The sequence below is a fragment of the Varroa destructor genome, unplaced genomic scaffold, assembly GCF_002443255.2.
Source record: "Varroa destructor unplaced genomic scaffold, Vdes_3.0 BEIS01000003.1, whole genome shotgun sequence".
NCBI lineage: Eukaryota > Metazoa > Arthropoda > Arachnida > Mesostigmata > Varroidae > Varroa > Varroa destructor.
In genome coordinates this window covers 25,962,860-25,976,486 of record NW_019211456.1, presented here as the reverse complement: position 1 = coordinate 25,976,486, position 13,627 = coordinate 25,962,860, and the positions used below count along the sequence as shown (strand labels likewise).

Sequence of the window (13,627 nt, the reverse complement as noted above, 5' to 3'; positions counted from 1 at the left end):
GGTAGCATGATCATGATTCCTATGATCAGTAGATGAGAAAAAAAAAATCAGCGTATGTATACAATACAGTCAAGTTAGAAGGGTCCCTGCCAAGTGTAGGTGTTCAGTTAACTCGGCGTTATCAAAATAAGGTTGCCTGTTTACCATATCGAGTTCACGTGCCAGATAGTTACTCAACTTAAACAATTGACTCAAGGAAGTTCTAAGAGCAGCAGCGTATTTCCTGAGACAGGCTAAACGTATTCAATATTCTTACAGGCACCCCCCTTCTTAACACTGAGTTTATAATAACTCTCGGCTAAACAGACGAAAAAAAGGACACCATTATTATTGTATTATAAAATCCCGACGCCATATATACGTTCGTCTGTTTACGTACGTATATGATTGATGGAAGTATATTCGATTGATCTTCTACGCGACGCGATCGCTAAAGCGTTAAAAAATGTATCGTTCAAAGAGCTATCAGTAACATCGGCCCTCTTCTCACGAAGAAAAAAATTAGGACGCCCTGGTTCACGCTGTCATTTTTTACTGCAACGAAACACGAGGGTCAAAGCTGATATATTACATTGATGTACGTCTCTTTCAATAGACTTGAAGGCTGGTCCGCTTGTTAGTGCGGCTGTCATTATGTAAACTGAGATGTTTGGGCCAATTGATTTTAGCGATCTAGGGGCCGTTCGTTGCTCGCGATTAAGGCTACCCGCTGCTATGCGGCACAGGCACCCTGTCAATCAAGCAGACCGGCCACAGGTTCTCAGGGGGCTCAAAGAAAGCAATGCCAATATCGCCATTAGAGGCTTGGGGACATATGTAGACGCATGCATAAACACTTGTATCATCTGAACGATTTCGACAATTCAGTGCCGCGCAGCTAATGCTGCTGGTGGGGTTCATTTTGTTACTAGCGGCTAACTAGCTGTGTCCGATTGCGGCACTATACAGTTGGCGCGAAGTACCACGGTCAGCACGAATCGCATCTCACATAAAGCCTAAGCACAGAAATCAATGAATGAGGAAAGGTTCTGAAAGAGTCTGACACATATATACCGAAAGCATAGAGCGCCATGAATGGTGATGATCAGTAGACGGAGGACTGTTGCTGCTGACGAACTACTGCCTGCTCCTCTCTGTTTAGCACATCAGGGTATTTATCCTTTGTCCTATCCTTCGGTTAGTCTGCGCTCGTTAACCTTTTATATTAGAATGTTGTCGTAGATGCTACTTTTTTTTTATGTGAATGTGGGCAAGTCTGCCCTGCTGGGCCTCCGAGGTAACAGTAACAACCTCCCCTAAACAACAGCTGTAGCCACAGCGACAGCGACATCGACGAAGCACCTCGGTGCTGTCAGACTGAGATCGTCTCTTCACATCTCATTCAAGTCAAAGAAAAACGTCTAGAGGCAACGTGAAGACGCAGAAGGGGCAGGCTAAAGAGCAGCTCGATCCGCCGGCAATTACCCATACAGCCAATGCCACTGGCTGAATCCGGTGCTAACTTTCGTATCACACATGAGTAAGACATTACCTCGATAAACAGAGTCACATAATAATCGATCTTATCAGATTTAATATGCACATTCATTACACCCCGGTTAAACAAAACTGTTAAGCACCATGCGCTAATCAGATAAGAGCTATCCGTTCTTCCTTAGCGATCGACCTTCATATACATATATATATAAGGTCGATCAGTGTCGATATATAGTCAAGAAGATGACCGGCTCTGTCGCCTACGCCGCCTGCACACCGAGTTCAATGGCGGCGGCTAAGCGTACTGGGGATCCGTTGGTATCTATCAACTATACGTTAAGCAATGCGTGCGAAGGTCGCTTTTCGTTGTACCGGTATGTTGGGGTCATCATGAACAGATTCAGGGTTCGTCATCCCTGTGGTCGTCAGTCATGCTTGCTTGCCGCCACCACCACCTTCTTCCTCGTTTTCGTTTGGTTTGTCACTGGCGTCTCACTGACTTGCGAACTCAACGTGGAATTTATTGCCGTATTTATTACTCGATATTCGACCGATACGTCGATAACCGGTAGGAGAAGAGCAAAAGCGATTGGACGACGTCATAAAGCAGTAGAGGGTTTGTTTGCCATAAACTAGATTATCCCGTCGTTGTCGTCGTCGCTTTGTTCTCCGATAGTTTAACCAGTTCGACTGTGGATGGGGAGGCAGAGAGCAAGGTGGCGACGGTATGGAGGTGTCACACGACAGCAAAAACCTGACGTCAATGTCTGGATATCATGATAATCCGAAATCTCTGTAACATTGCATGGGTCCTAGACGGCTTTGGTAATTAACAGTAACAGCCCGCGGGCTTGGCGTATAGATTACAAAGCACCGTGGTATCTCCAGTGTTGCTGAGAAGGGTCTTTTTTTATTCCTAAATAATGGTGGAATAATCATAGATGTGCTGTTTTGGACGGTGTGTGCGAACTCGTTATATTGTTCTATTGATTTTTAGAATTGTTTAATCCGTCTTATGATCGCTTATTTCTTCTAGAAATATACTATTGCTAAGAATAGGCGCTAGCCAATCCAATCATATCTATCTTCAAGCAATGGCTTCATGGAGTTATTTATGAGTTGATCCCTGATAGCATAGCTACAATGAAAGAACCTGCGAGGCGTTGTTTAGCTAGACGGAAAGTCTGAGGGAAACAAACCCTTTCTTGACTTTGATAACGCAACAGAATATATTATCAAGCTACCCGTTATATCATTGCTGTTATTGGTGCCTATGCCAGTTCCCGACTCGGATCTAACGCTGCCCATATCCGGCCAGCCCATCGATTCCCCAATCCCTGGGAATCATCGACGGTTTCGTCAAGCCGCGTCAAACGCTGTTTGTCTTCTGCTCGGACGCGTGCTGCTTCCTTTCGAGCCTTCCTCTTCGGCAGGTTCGTCTTCGTCCACTACTACAATCGTATGTCTAATTCTAATAATTGACTTTAGCAGTATGATCTTGTGGACGTACTCTCGAAGCAGCACAGATCTGGAGGAGAGATCATTTTTCGCGCTACGCCTTTTGCCCATGCTAGATTGATCTTTCAGCTGTCCCATACATGATCTTCGTACAAGTTGTAAATCCATACACTAGGTACGTGAGGACGTGCCAGTGTTGGGTTTAATATGTTATGCTGTCGTTCCGTATATATGCGACAAGTACACATCGTCTGCTTAGCTCAGCGGTCAAATGACCAAGGGCGCAAGCGCGGGCATCACACAACAGCAACCGTACGCAAGAACAAGCTTCGCGCAGCGGTATGTCTCTATCAATAGAACATACAACAGCCGCGAGGCATAGTAGCATCAATATCCACAACAACTGTCGTCTATTACGAACGCGTAGATCAACTCGAGCGCCCATGTTTGCGTATGCTTCCTGCTAGGTCGGATTTCAAAGCCTCCAACGACTTAAAGCCGACCTAAAAGGAGCAGCAGCAGCAGGTTCATGTGGTGCTAGCGATCAGAGAACTGGAGCCGGTCCTTGAAAACCCGAAGCTTATTTGCACTCGATTTAAGCCTGTTCTACAAACTAAACTCGATGGCTTCTCCTTCCTGGTAGGAAGGCGTAACAGCGACCGTGCTAGTTGTTATATAGTGGCACCGAATCATCGGGCAAAATGGGAGTTGAACGTGGTATATGGAACAGGTCCATAATAGATGTCACGGAAGAAGCGTTATGGACCTCGCGGCATACCAATAACTGCGACGATGGGGACACATTTGGACTCCTGTTTTTTTCTGGTTGCTAGGTCGCTTAAGCCTTCGTCATATCTTTGTCTCATTAGCGGGTGAAGATATCTCGGCCCTTCAATCTCACATAGCTATCCCGGACCCACTCGCGCCCGTCTGACGCCATTTTGGAGCGAACGACTTTCGGCGGCCCGTCATCTGGGCAACGGGTACCAGGGCAGAGTGCGCGTGTAATTGTCTGTTCACTTGGATGGAAAAAAAATCGGCCTGCCGCCACGGCCATTGTCTTTAGGAAGAGCTCGCTTAGAAAGGACTGTTCTAATATGAGCACTTCAGTAGCAACAGGATTAGCAACGACAACTTAAAATTCTCGTCTGACCGAAAATGAACCAAAGGTTGGAAGCAGGACATGGACGTGGGCTCTCGTCTGAATGTTGTCGCCGCCCCAAAGTCTACATCTATCAGCGGATAAACGGGAAAATGACTGTGTACAGCTTTCTCATTGCTGATAAGGTTTAGCTAGGAATATAGGGTTGTAGCGCGAAGGAAACACTGAGCATATCGTTCTCATTCACGTTTTGTCTTGACATATCGATCTACTCGTTAGTTTTTTTTTTGTTTGTGCGTATGTGTCTGTGCGGGTGTAAAATGAACCTTTTGGTTGGCCGAAAGAAACACTAAAAGAACACTCACTATGAAGTACGTTGTTCCTTTGTAACGGCCTTTCTTGTGCTAACGTCAATTATCGAAAACGCTTATTTGGTACTGGTCGTATGAATTAAGCTGTTCAGGATCTGTTCATACTTATGGACTACAGATACAATGGCGTAGCGAAATATGATGGGTCGTGGACGAAGGTTTATTAAGGCGATGTTGGGAAATACTGTTAACGTAATGCATAGTTTTTGTCTGACATTCAAGCGTGAACTAGATTTCCAAGCAGGACCTATAGCGGTAAGAGCTAGCAGCGCTGCCGGGCTCACCTGACTCGTGCCATGCCTCCTGTGTACCAATGTTAATAATATTAATAGCAATTGAAATACTTTAAATAATTTGTATCTATAGCTTTCCGCAGTTATTGACTTTTGTCTCATGTCTGTTGATGGGACGCACCGGATAAAGGAGGTCGATATGAACAATCCTATAGAGATTACCATCGTCCGTTACCACGATCTGGAGAAGCGCAAAACAGTCCCTCGAGGCAGCACACATAATGCTATGCCGTTAGACCCACATGCGACCCAGCAAGTGCGTGCACATACATAGCTGCATAAATGACGTGCTTTTTGCACGACGAAACTTTGAAAGGCATGTGGAAAATGAAAACATCAAAAACTTAACCTTTCCATGCTTAGACTTCTACTGGCGAATACGAGATCAACGAACTTCGCTTGTCGAAAGGACGTCGTCTTGCAAACTGCTGCGCAGACTTACATTAGACAGCTAACTATTAAAACGTGTAACCATACAAACGACGGTTTCTATAGCTCTCGGCACCACTCGATTCGCAGATGAAACGCATTTGAGATTTATGGGCCAAACGAGTTCGAACGGCAACGATCTGCAACAGCCCGTCACCCTGTTGCGCGGCAGCACTGCGTCTACTTAAATGGGTCGATGCTAGCCCGATGGGCGCACCCAAATTCGTGTGCCCAAGATGTGTGAACACTGGTATCAATCGGTTTTTTCTCACAGATTTGTATATGATAAATAGCCAACAAATAAATGAATAAATACTTGAATGGCGTTTTGATAGTCCGACGATGGATACCTGGTTATTGTTGTTCTATATTGTGTTATATGGTACATCTTGACTTTCTAGATCGGTTAGACGGGTTGCGCTGTTTCGCCGCTTAAAGCTTTCTACTAAGCAGGTGATGTCCTATATTCCGTCCGCTATACCGCTACGAAAACAAATAACAGAATTATTATAGCAAGACTACTGAGCCATTTGGGAACGGTTCAGCCTAACCGAGGTCGCACAGTTAGCACACATATATAAATACGACCTCGTCTGTAGCTTCATACTCCGTCAGTCTGAGAACTCAGCTGTTTGTCTTATTCCTTCATTCTGACGCGAATCCGAAATTCGGTTATCTCAGTTATGGCAATAACAGCGCGTGTAGGAAAAATGAAAAGTACCGAAGCAAAAAACACCAGGCTAAGCCATAAATCGGCGGCGGCCAACTAGCTGAGCTATGGGCCGCCTTGCAGGCCATAGCAGATTGTTTAATCGGCGGCCTTGATTAGCTAGAAAAACAGGCATCTTCTAATACCCGAAAAACCGAATCATTGCCAAGCTAAATGTGCGCGCAGATATGCGCTTGTATGAAGGTGTAGGTGGTAGGCGTGTACTACGCCTGTTTTGCGCGCGTTGTTACAGACGCAAATGTATCGCCTTTTAGAGAGCGATCCACCACCGCGTAAAGGCACGCCACCTGTTTAAGAGATATTGTATAGTAGGTTTGATGGAGAAACTTCATGGACTTTACGGCAGTGCTGTAAAGTCGAATCTCAATTAACCTCATAGTTATTGAAGGTGAAGGTTCGTGGGTGAGGTCAATGTAACGTGACTTAAAAAAGCACAAATCAAACCTAACTATTATCCGTAGAGCGAGGATAATTCTTATATCGTGGGAATTATCACAGCGTCGAGTGACGACTATGTCAATTGCCGGCATCCTAGCGCATCTATGGTATTTTGTACAAAAACTAGCAAATGTTAGCGCAAGATATGAGCTACCGGTCATGGTATCATTATCTTATTATGCGTTGATAAATGGCGCTGAGCAAAACTTCTGTAAGCATCTTTATCATTACTGTTATCTTCGATAGCGACATCATAAAAACAACAATAATAGTAGCCAATAAAAATAGGTGACAATGTAACTAACCCTGTTGCCTCAGCGTATCAGATAAATGATACGCGGCGGCCGGCAGTGATTCAATACAGAACAAAGACTTCGTACTGAACCTTCGCTGGCAACCCCTTCGTCCACTTTATTAATAGAGGAACACGGACAGCGCCGGCAGGGGCCTGTGGTAAAAACAAGATGCGTATATATAGCCAGGGACGACCGGGGGTTCGTGGACGGCTAAGATAAAACTATTGATGCGTGTGGATTTTCATGGATTAGCTTACCTATTCTCCAGTGTTTGTTTTGGTGACTAGATACGATACGGTCGTATTTGTATCTCTAGCCGGTATATTCGGTTGTTCCTTATGAACTTATTTTCACTAACACCATAATCCTCGCACCGACATCACAAAGACAGCTTCGCACAGACGGGGCAACCGGATGGATTTATGTTTGAGATCGAGCATAAATAATTGTACATACATGTAAAATCAACGACGCACTGATTGCTATCTAGTGATAGCATAGAGATTATATGATGGATTACGTGTCGAGTACACGATTTTGCGTTTTTCCGTGTCTGTACGGCAAACTCAGTTGTTAGCTGTTGCTAACGCAGCACAATTTTGTTGCTGTTTTAAGTATTGATACATTACTAGTCGACGTCAACCAGGACCTCGACGGACCTCCGCCGGAATAAACGAGAATGATTCCCGTTTTTTGATTATGCTGTGAATTTGATTGTTTATTGTCGACGTTGTCGCTGTTCCAGGTGAGCGGGTAATTCCTGCTCTACTTTCGTTGACGTTCGCTCGCAGCCAATACACAACTGCGACAAGCCCCTAAAGCTTGGAGCTCCCTCTGTTCGTCCCTCTGCACCTTCGAACCGTTAAACCAACTTGAATCCAACAAAAATCAGACTCAAAAAACCAAATCACCACTGCAAGACTTCCATTTCGCTTTAGGTGCAAATTACAATCGCAGAAACTGTACTTTGTGTGCAACCTTTCTATCTTCGCGTGTTTGGTTGCCCTTACACTGTGCTCATCCGGTGCCGCCAGCAACTCAGACACGGGTCGTTTCCGTTCGCCTAAACCGGTATTGGGGATTCTGTGCACTTGTTCCGCTCGTCCGAGCTTCTCGTTTGCTTTTGAGTTACTTTGCGTCACGTTTCGTCAACTGCACCTGGTTTACTACCGCATTTTCACCACCAGCACCTATGGATGAGTCTTCCAAGCCGTTAGTCGCGCAGGGCAGAATTTCAGACAGGCCAAGAGAAGCACTTTCGTTCGTCGTTGGTTCTTGCTATTGAAGCGGCTCGGGCCTAGCTCTGGCTAGGCAACGTTAGCTAGCCGGATATCTGCTCTAGGCCTGGGGAGCCTGCTGCAGTGTGCTGGTACTCAACCCACTAGAGAGCAGTACTAGGCAGAGGCCGTTGTTAAGGCGGCTTGACGGCAGCTCGTTCGACTCGGCTTCGCTTAGCTAGCTCGGCTCAGCTGAGCTCACGTCGCGGCGCTGCTGCTGCTACTAACACCACCACTACCCGTGCCTTATCTCGCCCGGAGCGTTCACAAAACTGCCATTGTGCTTGAGCGATGCGGCCGACCGGGCCGGGGCGGAGCGCCGTAGGCGGTACCAGCCGTTCCCTGGCGAGAGGGCCGGGGGCGGTGCCTACCTAAGGCGGAGCGACAAACCCATAGATGCACAGACGGCCGGGCGGCAGCTAGCCAGCCAGCCAGCCAGACAGACAGACAGACAGACAGATACCCGCTTTGCCGCTGTTGGAGCGCCATCGTAGCGGTCGTGCTTGTGGCGGAGCCGGTGATGCGGCTGAGCCTGACCAAACTTACGCTGCTGCCGCCAATGCCCCTAAGCACTGCTGCCGCCGCTGCTGCTCCGACGTTCTATGGCGGCATATAGCTATTGTAAGTATAGCGGCCATGGCGATTACCGCAGCAATGCTGCAGGCCTGCTGCTTGCTCCCACTGAAGACGACGGCGATGGTGGTTAACGATGGCTGTGCGGGGTGTTATGGCGGTGACGGCGGCGGCAACAGCAATGGCTGCAGCGGTACGAACATTGGCAGCCACAGAACGCGGTGCGCTGTTTTGTGCCTGACGGCAGAAATCGACAGGCAGACTAACAGGCAGGCAGGCAGACAGACAGACAGACAGACAGACAGACAGACAGTAGCGACACCAATGGAACAGGGCAGTAAAGAAAGTTACCCAGGTAAAAGGGTCGCTACGGGAAGGCTGTGGCGCGGTGGCGACGACGATGACGCTGACGGCGGCGAAGCAGTCGACTGACGCGATAGCAGTACAAAAGCTTTACTTCTGCTGTTCATGTCGTCGTCGTCGTGTATGTTATTGTAGTTGGAGCGACTGCGTGTCAGAAGAACAATAAATGCGAGAAAAAAAAAAAGGAGAATCTCAGCGTTTGACGGGTTAACGAGGAAACGGGTAGTCAACACATCAGCAGCAACAGTAACGAGAGCACAGGCAGGAGCAGCAGCAACCGAGAGGAGTCCACTGCCACTACTAGTTATTAGCATCAAACTGTTCTGAGATTCACGTCTGGAACTGTCGCCAGGTATCGATCGTTCGCTGGCTAATTGGCTACCCATCATGAAACCGAGCAATAACAACTGCTAGTTCTATAACTCCCAGCGCCGTTACTGGCAAAAAGTCCTCCGTGATAATAGAGCAGTGACCGGAACCCGATCGAAAAAAAGGACACAGGGACAGAGTTTACTCGAGAAGATGTTCGCTCCATGTTAACCAACGATGGCCTACTCTCGGCAATGTCGTCGTAGAACAATTTGGCTCTGCTTCGTTCTCACATCGCTGCTACTGCTGCCATTGACATCGGCCCTGTAGAGCTGCCATTAGCGCAGTTGTTGGAGCTCGGCGACTCTTCAATGTTTTTCGCTGGAACGCTTCCCTTTGACGGTGAAACTAATTTGTACTGCTTTCGTCCATCGTGGAACAACTGTGACAATTGCGGTTTGTAAAACGCTTACGCAGTTAACGATGTTGCCAAAGGTCCCAGTAGTTGTTATTATTGGCAGTAATGGCTAACTGTTAGAAGGGTAAATGCTCACTGGTGATAAGGGTAAGGGTCGATTGTATTAATCGATAGAAACAGAAGGCGCATAGCTTATAACGTTAAAGGCAGACTTGAGACTAATGAAGGTATGCCAAAAGCTTCCTAATAAGCGTTGCACTCATACGGCATTTGCAAAGGCGATTCTTGTATGGCTACTAATAGAAAAGGGCGCGAAAAAAAAAAAACTAAGCAGTTCGTGGAAGTAGTAGAAGGTTTGCACGGAGCCGCCATCACAAGGACCCCCAAAGCACCCGCCGTAAGCACATCAGTATTAGACTCATCATCACGAGCACCCATTGTGGCGATGTGGAAAGTAGCAGTAGCAAGAGAGCGAAACACAGCAAAAATTCGTTGCAAATTTAGAAAAATAAAACTATTGATTAATAAGAATAAAAGCCTGCACCCTCCCTGTCCAGCCAACAAGGGACAGACCAGGTTTTTGGAAGACAGAAAAACTGAAAAGAAAAACAAAGCTAACGTTCAAAATTGAATTTTTCAAGACAACAGCTATGAGTGGATCCATACATAGGAAACAATAGCACAATAAAAATAAGAACCAGATTTGATAACTAGCTAGTATTTCAGGTGCGTCTCTGTTAAAGATCTCCGTGTAACAAAAAAAACTATCTCAAACACCAAAGCGATTTCGACGTTGAACGGGTATACAAGAAGCATTTCTACACATATCGAACGTTAACAGCGCAGTTGTTGAAACAATACTTAAACAGCTTTTGATAATGTTGGTGTCCACTCTTCGGCTAGTGTGCACACGACATTTTGCCGTACAGATCTTTTATATATATATAAATCTGTACAGACGCTAGTCCCCTTCAACGAATACATATATATATAATAGTACCTAAATAAATATTATCATACCACGGATACAATGCTACGAGCAAATTCGTCGCACTGATGTTATTAAAATTCGATAAACCAATCACTTATTTATTAAATAAGTATAATATATGAACACATGTGTATGAGCTAGGCAAAAATGGCCTCTCAGCTTTACTACTACAGCGTTTATAAATGGCTTGGCCTAGGACAAATCATAGCAAACAAACAGATAAATTCGGGTCGTATTGTATAAGAAATAATTTGCCCCGTCTTTGATTTCCAATAATCGTTGACACGGCAATCCGGACCGTGAGATGAGTGGTCGGATAATGGAAATTTAAAAATACGGTTTGTTGTCATTGCCAGCACAGTGATGTTCTTCCATGGTAGCACACGAGTGCTGCTTTTTAGAATACGAAATTTCATATGCGTATTAATAGTCATATGGTAATCTATTAAAAAATAGTCGTGTTCTTTATTAGAGCTTTATTGCGTCAGTACAACGACAATATTATTACAAACGGACGTTGCAACGATAGGCCAATACATACAAAAAGGTCCTCTATTATTTAAGGCAAAAAACATTTCTTTTATTTCCATGGTGAAATCTCACTGTTGAATTACCAGTACGTTCGTGATCTGTTGTTATTTACATGACGACATATTTAAGCACAGGGCAAAGCGGCACAGACAGACATAAACTCGCACATTAATTAGAGGCATCTCAACGGCATCTAGAGGATGAGACAGAAAGTTAAAGAATTCAGATTAAATAATGACACTGTCCCATTTGGCGCCGTATTATCGAAGCGCCGTTATCACCACGCTTCCATGTGTTGTAATGGGCGCTTAAGTGTCTCCTAAGTATGGTAAATGCGTGTTCACGCATCCACGTGGGAAATGAAGGGAGTGGGGTATCGTACGCACGCAAAAAAGGGACAGCATATAATATCGGAATCTCGTTAGAAGCTGAACAGAGCATGGGTGGGGTGCGTTATTATCGTCCGGGGGTGAGACCGGTACACAAAGAGATGCGACCGATACACTTAGGGCCAGCCGATCCCCACAAGCGGTTAGTTTAGGGCCATAGCGGTCGTCCTTGCATGATGCCCTCGGGCTACTCCTTGCAGATATCACGGGGTTATGCTGCAACTCCGCCTGGTCATGCTTATGGAGGATCTCGAAATCGGTTGTTGAAGTTTAAGTTAGAGGGGAGTTCAGATGATAGAGGCTATTGGGTCGTCGAGAGCCCTTTGCTGGCTTAATGGGAAACTCAGACAGCCAATGTTGCCGTTATTGGATTTCAATTAATATCAACTTCTCGACATCAACCCACGAATCGGTCAAGATTAATTCCGGACGAGAGGGATGTCGCGGGGCAGCTCCACCTGGTAGGGTGATTTAGATGTGGTCAACATGGTCCTGTTCAAGGAAAATAATTATCGATATCCCTTTGCCCTATAAAATACCAAAGTGGTGTGGACTCTTGGTTTCACTTACAGTTGAATTTTAACATGTTTGTTTCAGTCTGGCCCTGTAATGCCACCACAGTAATGATCCAGTGAAAAATTACTGGCCGATACCCAGGTTGTTGTGTTAAGGAAACAGCCGGATGTCCTCGCAGCACTCGAAAAGCGATTCTAGAGGACTCGGTAGCGTCCTTGTTGAAAATTGTCAGATTTACTGAGACATCTAGTTATTCTTCTAGGGTATGAGAATATATATATATCTGCTCTTTACAATTCAAAGGAAGACTATAATATGTCGCAACGACCATGTGATTATAACTTCGTATTTTTGCAACGTTCTTGCCACTGTGTGTTTGTATAACGCATTTTTAGATAGGTATTGAAGTCCACGTGCAAAAAATCAACTATTAGCATCGATATCAGGAATCACTATAAACAGATACACAAGGTCTAATTGATCACTCGATGCCCGATCCTCTGTCAACAGTTTACGTCCTGTCCCACCTACCACCCTATACAGAGCAAGAGTAAATGTAGTACGAGCAAAAATAGTTCTAAACAATACAGCTGTGACAGAAATTGTGATTGTATCGTGTATACGTAAAGTAATAGGTCGACAATGATCCGATAGAGAAAAAGTGTTTATGGAAAGATATAAATTGTGACTATGCTCGGCTCGAAATGCAGGTTCGAAACCTGCATAAGCCTCGAAATCAAGATTTTGAGGTTTTAATCAGTTTCGAATTCCTGTGTATTTGAATCTACCCTAGACTCCAACTAACCTATCTATTCACAGCGGCTGGAACCTCTGCAGTGTTGATTTAGCTAATACCTCAGATATGCAAACTTCGGGCGCAGTTTTAATAACCTAACAGTGCCAGATTTGTTGCTTTTATCATGTATTATCAATTGTAAACAAAGATCGCACATAATCGCATTAGAGGTGGAGAGACCTCTTACACTGTAGATCGCTGAAAAGGACCCCAAGCACAGCTAGGAGAGCCGCGACTCTTTCATAAGTCCAGTGGCTAGTTATCGCAATTTCAACACCTTGCCAATATCGCCTATCTCGTCATCTATAATTGCCTGCGCTCAACTTCTCTGCACCCAGTCGTGCCACTGCGATCGGAGCGTGGGATGATGTGTTACTGAAGCTCACGGCGCCGGGCCTTCTCCAAGAACTCGCCCCGGAGCTCTGAAGTGGCTCCGAGCTGGTGGCGCCATCCGGCGACTGATGGACGAACTTCGTCAACTGTGACAGCCGTTTTGGGAGAGGAGGAGTATCCCAACGGGGAACGAGAGAAAGGAAAGCTCAACGTGGAGAGAGGTACAACGGGGATTTGGCCGCCGTCGCTTCTGTGGTGACCGCTGCTGTTGCTGCTGCCGCGGCCGCCGCTGCCGCCGCCGCCGCCGCTGGCGAAATCTCGCTACCTTGTTCAGTTGCTCTCCCGAAGCGATCGCTCTCTGTTGTCGTGGCTACGACTTCTTGCTGCTATTGACGACGACGACGACGACAAGAGCATTCGCATTAAGGCGTTTTGCTTTTTCGTGTTACGGCGAATCATGTGGTTGCATAACAAACTACCACCATCGAGGCGGGCTGATTTGGATTTATGTTGTATTGACGAGGTCGACGACGTCGTC

At 45.9% G+C, this 13,627-nt stretch overlaps 1 protein-coding gene across 11 annotated transcripts in view; it reads right to left on the bottom strand.

Moving 5' to 3' along the window:
• LOC111247343 (transcription factor GATA-3-like) overlaps positions 1 to 13,627 on the bottom strand; it is a 110,437-nt gene that overhangs the window by 56,272 nt on the left and 40,538 nt on the right. Inside the window, exon 1 of one of the 11 annotated variants that reach the window (XM_086982640.1) lies at positions 6,851 to 8,151. The exons of the other annotated variants lie outside the window; for them this stretch is intronic. The gene's annotated coding sequence lies outside the window, so the exon portion shown is untranslated. Of the gene's footprint in view, positions 1 to 6,850; positions 8,152 to 13,627 lie in introns of those variants that run through there. 11 annotated transcript variants of the gene reach the window in all.